The following is a 7,284-nucleotide window of genomic DNA, read 5'->3' as shown; positions in this document are numbered from 1 at the left end:
GAATCAATGGTGTCAACAGCAGCATCAACATCTGCCGCAGCGCGCACGCCAAAACCTGTGTCCGGATCTTGCTATTTATGTTACGCACAAGAGGAAAAACGCCGTAGAAAAACCAGAAAGCTGTGCGACAAATGTAAGAAGCCAATGTGTCTTGAACATTCGGTCACATCAACAAATTGCTCTATTTGCCATGATTTTCCTTAGATATAAGATGCATTTTTATAATTTTTATAATAAAAGTCAATAATATAATGTGTGAAATGAATATTTTTAATTTTTCAAATAAAAAAATAATATAAAAAATGTTTTTTTTTTTTATTATTATGAGGATTTTTACTATTGGGGTACAAACGTATCCCGGGTGTGTGTTTACGTATATAATGTGTTTGGAAGGCTGTAGCTCCTGAACCAATGGTCCGATCTGGTTCAAATTTTGAATTTGAACTCAAAACTAAATAATCTTCCTAGATCTGAAGAGGTATAGCGGTTCAAAAGTTACAACACTTCAAAGTTGAAAGTGGATACATTTGTACCCGGGTGTGTGTTCTACGGTTAAATATATTTTTTTTCACCTTTCCGAAAACTACCGCTACGTGGTAAGCAGGGGTTGTTTTATTACTATTTCAAACATCTTCGATAAACTTATATAGTTATACTAGCAGACCCGGCGAACTTTGTCCCGCCCAAAATTATTATATATTTTATTGAAACTTTTTGGTCCAACATTTTCGCCAAAATTTCACGTTTACGACCGCTTTAAATAACCTAAGGAAAGTGTTATATCCGTGAAGAAGTTCTTGAAATTCTCCAGTGGTGCGGCATTTCATAGCACGGTTATTCGCAAAGCGAAATAAATTTTTTCCCCTTCACTCGGTTCTATAGTGAATGTCCTAGCAGCTTTTTTTTAAATATACTACCGTTTGGCAAATCCTAATATTTAACCTAGTCAATTTACATCAACACTGTGAACAAATTATTAGTGTGTGTAAATACACCTCTGCGCTTCACTGAATTTCCGACGCCTCTTCAATAGTGCCGCGATTGCTTCCGTCGAGTTTGTGTTAAAATTACTGAAAATGCTTAAGTTTGGTTTTAATGTTGTGAAAAGTGTTAGTTTTGTGTAAAATTAGGAAAACTAATTGTTTGAATTAGTAAATTAGATAAAAATATGCACGGGCAGCGTTTATTTTATTTTTCGTGGCGATGTACATACATACATAGTTTCGATGGAGTGCGAGAGTGGCTCGGGCCGGCCCGAACAAGTGTTTTTTTTTATTAAATTGAAGTGTAGTTGTGCAATATTCATCTAATTTGGTGTAAGTTACAAGGTGAGTGATTTGAAAAAGCGAAATAATTATATATGTAGATATATGTATGTAAATTGTTGGCATCTTATTTTTGCATGTTTAGAAAATTTGCATCAGTCTAGTGATGGAGTTTTTGTTGGTCATAACTGATCCCACTATATTTAATCCTACTTTATCTTCCCTTTATAAAACTCCAGTAAAAACAAAAACTTAATTCGGTCGCGTGGCATGAATTTAGGCGTATGTTGAATTTGCTTACAACCAACAGTGCTTGTTCAACTTATGTAGAAGCAGGTGAACAGTTTGAGGGCTGGTATATTCATACAAAGGCAGAGAAATTAGATAGATAGAGAAGGTGCAAATTGAAAGTAGAAACTATCCGCGGACGAAAAATTAACAGCATTAAAAATTTACACTACGGAATGCAGGAACGCATTTTGATAGCCAAAATTCCGTTGAATTTAACGTTGATTTTCTTAATAAAATGTTGAGCAACCCAAAATCTGTTCTTCTTCGTGTTGCGAGCAAATAAACGAAAATATGACAAATCTTCATATAATTTTCATTAATTTGAAATTTTTGTAAAATGTTTTAACTTGTCTTTTTATGAAGCTGCAAATACAATAAAAAAATGATAATTTTGCGTAAAGTTTACACATATATATGGGGCGTTCCATACCAAAATGGACGGGGTTCACACTTCATGAATTTGATTTGTTTAAAATTTTTAGGGTTGATGCATAAAAATAAATAATAAATAAATATGAAATTTAAGCTTGATTAATACATTTTTAATAACTTTACATTATAAAAACAAAAACAAATCGATTGATTAGTTTTCCAAATATCTCGAGAACGGGGCGAGAAAAAAATTTGAAAAAATCATACGTACACACATCAGAATTATCAATGAGAAGAAATATTTTTTATATTTTTTTTCTTGGAAAATTTTTTACATAAAAATTTTTTGATCAAAAAAGTTTTTGAAAATAATAAATAATAATCCATCTCAAATAAAAATTAAAAGTAATAATAAATAATCCATCTCAAATAAAAATTAAAAAAAATCATTTAAGTATAGCATTTCGGGGTGCACTCTACGATAATTTGAGTTATGAGACTTTTTATAAACCGAAGTTGGGTAAAATGAGAACATTAAAAATTTAAAATTTTTTAACTTTTTTTAGATTTTTTTGTAGGTACGCAGTTTTGTAGCTCTTTTATTTTTAGTATAATAAAGTGCAAGTTTTAAGCTACTGCAAAATCGCATTGATTTTAAATATTTTTTATGCTGACGGCTTTTGCACTTTTTTCCTATGGAAGAAAATGCGCAAAACCGTTTTCAAAGAAAATTTACAAAAAATTAAGGCCAGCTTTGCAATCGCTTCAAACTTGCACTTTTCTATACTAGAATTTTAATGTACTCATTTTACTCAACTTCGGCGTAAAAAAAATCATAACTTAAATTATTGTAGAGTGCACCCCATAATTTGTACTTTACTTAAATATTGCGCAATACTCAGAGCTACCATTGCGATTTATTTCAGATTGAAAAATTTTTCAAGAAAACAATTTTTTAAAATATTTCTTTTAACAGAGAATTTTGATGTGTGTATGTGTGATTTTTTTTAATTTTTTCCTCGCCCCGTTCTCGAGATATTTGGAAAACTATTAAATCGATTTGTTTTTGTTTTTGTGCTGTCAAATTTTTAAAAATGCATTAATCAAGTTCAAGTTTCATATCTACTTATTGTTTATGTTTATGCATCAAACCTAAACATTTGAAAGAAAGCAAACACATGAAGTGGGAACCCCATCCGTTTTGGTATGGAACGCCCCATATACATATTTGCGCCCTCTGAAGATGGGAATAAAAATTGGATTCGCATAAAATTTTAATTCCAATAACTAACATTTTATTAAAACATTTGCAATAATGTTTTCAGTAACTTTTAGCAAATTTGAGCGATTATGTGAAATTATACACGCGTATGCACATTAGGGTGCCCATCGAGAATGTTTTTTTCTGAAAATTTCAAGACCATATCCCCTAATTTTATTCGTTTTTATGAGATATATTATTGCCTATTTTTATAGATTTTTTAAGGGTAATTTAAAGGTCGCGACCTGTCGATTTAGGTTAGAAAATAGGATTTTGCAGTTTTATGAGTTTTTAAATGACTATTTTTGCTTAGCTTTCAAAGAGCGAATATTATCTGAGAATAGGATATATAGGCCTTTAAATGGTGTACAATAATCTATTGCCGGACTTGGCTTGTTGGGATTTGTATCGCGTAACTTAAAAATACCCATATTTCTCAATTTTTTTTTTTAATTTGACCATCGATAATTTCTACGATTTTAAAACATGGAGTTCTATCTCTATTAAATCTATTTTCAAATAAACTTATACCTCATTTATTGCAATCGCATAAAAATTGTAGAATTTAGGCGACTTTTCTTAAATACGGCCTTCAATTTATATGTATGTATGTACCGGAATTTCAGAAAAGGAGCTCATCAATATTTATTCAAAATTGATATATACAATCGCTCTTTGCGCTTAGCACATATATGAATATATGTATCAATTTTGAATAAATATTGATGAACTCCTTAGCCACACTGCTCAAAAAATCTGAAAGTCCGGTACATACACAATATAACTTCAAGGCCGTATTTAAGAAAATTCGCCTAAATTCGACAATTTTTATGCGATTGCAATAATGACGTATCAGTTTATTTGTAAATGGATTAATTTTTAGATAGAATCGTCAAAATTTAAAAAAATTAGAGAATATGGGAATTTTTTTAATTTACCCGATAAAAAATCCCAACAAGCCTTGTCCGACAATAGATTATTATACATATACCATTTTAAGGGCCTATATATCCAAAAACTCACAAATCAACAAAATCCTGTTTTCTGACCTAAATCGACAGGTCGTGACCTCTAAATGACCTTTAAAAAATCTATAAAAATAGGCAATAATATTTATCATGAAAACTAATAAAATTAAAGGGTAGGGTCTTGAAATTTCCAAAAAAAAACATTTTCGATGGGCACCCTAATGCCACAAAAATTATTTCATAAGAATATAGGTAATTTCAAACACACACACATATGTATGCATGTACAGGTAAATATGTGTTTAAATTTTATGCAAACCTATAATTTTTTAAATTGTATTTGCATCTTCATAAAAAGAGAACAAGTTAAAAAATTTAACCAAAATTACAAGTTAATGACAACTATATGAAGATTTGCTATATTTTTGTTTATTTGCTCGCAACCAGTGTTGCCGCGAATAACTTTTAGTGGTAGCCAAATTCCTTTTAAAAAAGGGCTAGAAAGAGCTAAAAAAATTCAATGTTGTTAAAAATGGTAGCTAAAGGATGTGTCATGTGCTTAACCCATAACTTTTTCAAAAATAAATACTGCGATATTGTAGGGATACTCAAGGAAAAAATTTTAGAAGGACATTTTCAAAACCTATTCGTCCTTATTGCCCAAAAAATCAAGATTTTTTAAATTTCAAAGTCCTTTTAAAAAAATCCTGATGCAAAAGAGCAGGAATAAAAACGCATTATTACTATATTTGGCCTCTAGTTTACATAAAGAGTATATAACAAAAAAAAAAATAAAAAATAATATAAACAAAAAAACCTGATAAAATAATCCACAGTTTCAATATGTTAAATGGAAGAATGGCTCAGCCCTTAGTTGTTGTTTATTATATTAGTGAAGAGATTTTTCAAGTTGATGAAAAATGTAGTATGTTTGTAGTAGCGGATTAACTAAAATTCCAATGAACATCTATTTGTATATATCATACGCGAAATAATATTTTGTTCAGGATAAAAGATCTGTACCGTTCGCCCGATGAGATAGATGTTAAATTAAAGCGCTTGATCTGTAAGTAGATGTGCCAACTGATTTTGGTTTTTCGAAAAGAGTTGTCACCTGTTGTAAAATTAAATAAAAATAAAAATAAAATCCGCACCATTCGTTCGATTTTCCAAAATGAGGTGTCAAACTAAAAGCCTTGGACTGTAGATGTACAGTAGGTTTTACTTTTTTGAAAATAGTTGCCAACTTTTAAAAAAACTATATCCAGATTATTAACAAAATTAAATCAATTTTACAAACTGTGTATCAATCGTAATAGTTTTGAAAAGCTTTGTTTCTTAGCTGAACTATAGGAGCGTTGCCACCTGTTTAAAAAATCATACTAGGTAAAAGAAATATGTATCACCATATGGGTACTATATGGAGAAAGGGCTTTCAGAAAGTAGTTTGAAAATATGTTTAAGAGGGTTGCCACCTGCTAGAAATGTCTAATTTAGTTTACTTATACACAAGTTATACGAAATATCAAAATATGGATATGGAACGAAGGAGTGTTAGGAAATCTTTAGTTTGAACTATAAGAATATTTTTGAGGTGTTGGAAGAGGAGCCACCTGTTTAAAAAGTTAAATCCAAAATATTTTAAAAGCTAATGATTTATTAAAGTATGGGTATCAATCGAAGAGGTTTGAAAAATTTTTATTTCTAAACTATATTAAGTGGGGTTGCCACATGCTTGAAAATTAAAATTCCATTTAATTCATCAGTTAATTAAAATAAGTATCGCAGTGTCTGGCGAAGGAGAGTTAACAATGATTAAGCTGCAAAGTACTTTTGAATAGAGCTGCCACCTGTTTGAAAGGTCTAAGTCAATTAACTAATTGAAAATGTATATGAAACATAAGGATACCACTGTCAAAAGAAAGAATGTTAAAGAAATCTTTAGTTTGACCATTTCGAATGTTTCAAGAGAGTAGCCACGTGTTTAAAAGTTACATTCAAATTATTTAGTAAATTGGATGAGTTATTAAAAGATTGGTGTAAATCGAAATGAGTTTGAAAGCGATTTATTCCTGACTTTTATTTAGAAGTGTTGCCATTTGTTCGAACAGTCAAATTCGAATTAGTTTATCAGTTTAAGATGGAAGAAGATTTTAGTTTGAGAATACTTTTGAAAATAAATTTCAAAACTGAAAGGTCAAATTAGAAACCTTAGCTTAGTAGATGCCTGATAAAGTTTAATTTTTTAAATTAAGAACTTTTTCCATCGGTAGAGGCTGATTTGAAATTCGATGAAAGTAAAAATATGCATAATGGGAGACCGCTCTTCACTCAGAAACGGCTGGATGGTTTGGATGAAATGTGGAACACGGGTCTCTTATAACTCTGGATAAAATTTGGAATATTTTTTAGGTTTTTGAGATTAAATTTTGGGCGTTTTAACGCCATGTGGGTTCACTGGTTCTCTATCTTTTACTCAAAGTTGCTAATGACAATATTTTGCCGATATAAGTTTTGGCGGTATTCAACCATGACCATTGAAAACGGTCTTGGCACCCCTCTAACAAAGCATTTATAGTAATTTTGTTAAAACTTTAAATTAAAAATAAACGTATAAAGTATAGTTTTATTAATATTTATTACTATTTTATTTTTGAAAATCTAGCAAATGTTTTCCAACGGAAATATGTACATCCACCGATCCCATTAATTAAGATCATATGCGTGAAGTATGTATGTACTTATAATCAATAATTTTGTGAGTCAACGCGCAAAATGCTGAACAATAATGAGAACAACAACAGAGAAAGCGGACAACGACAATGTCGAACAGGCCCAATGAGATGAATAGTTCTTCGTTTGCTTTTCGTTCGCTGCAGCTACTTATTAAGTGGAAAAAGTGTTTTTGGCATGCCATACAACGATTGTAACACACCTGAGCTACGTTGCATGCATACTCTTACATACATACATATATGTCTAGGCACGTATGCACATACATACATACGACTGTTGTTAAGAGCAGCATGGTCCACTTGATGGCGGCGAATAGCTTCTTGCATGCAAGCAGCATGCTGTTGCAATGGATCGTAAATTTGTTTTATATGCGTGTGTGTGTGCGTGTGTC

The 7,284-nt window shown here is 30.8% G+C and overlaps 1 long non-coding RNA gene across 1 annotated transcript in view; it reads left to right on the top strand.

The window, feature by feature from the left end:
• LOC108361411 (uncharacterized) overlaps window positions 1-6,884 on the top strand; it is a 19,202-nt gene extending 12,318 nt beyond the window's left edge. The window contains exon 3 of the long non-coding RNA XR_001847292.1: window positions 6,873-6,884. This is a non-coding gene — a long non-coding RNA (uncharacterized LOC108361411). The remainder of the gene's footprint in view (window positions 1-6,872) is intronic.
• The last annotated feature ends 400 nt before the right edge of the window (window positions 6,885-7,284 follow it).

Source organism: Rhagoletis zephyria, unplaced genomic scaffold (assembly GCF_001687245.7).
Source record: "Rhagoletis zephyria isolate East Lansing unplaced genomic scaffold, Rhagoletis_zephyria_1.1 Rzeph_scaffold_00759, whole genome shotgun sequence".
NCBI classification, from domain to species: domain Eukaryota; kingdom Metazoa; phylum Arthropoda; class Insecta; order Diptera; family Tephritidae; genus Rhagoletis; species Rhagoletis zephyria.
Note: the sequence above shows the minus strand (reverse complement) of the source record. Positions and strands in the feature narration are given on the sequence as shown.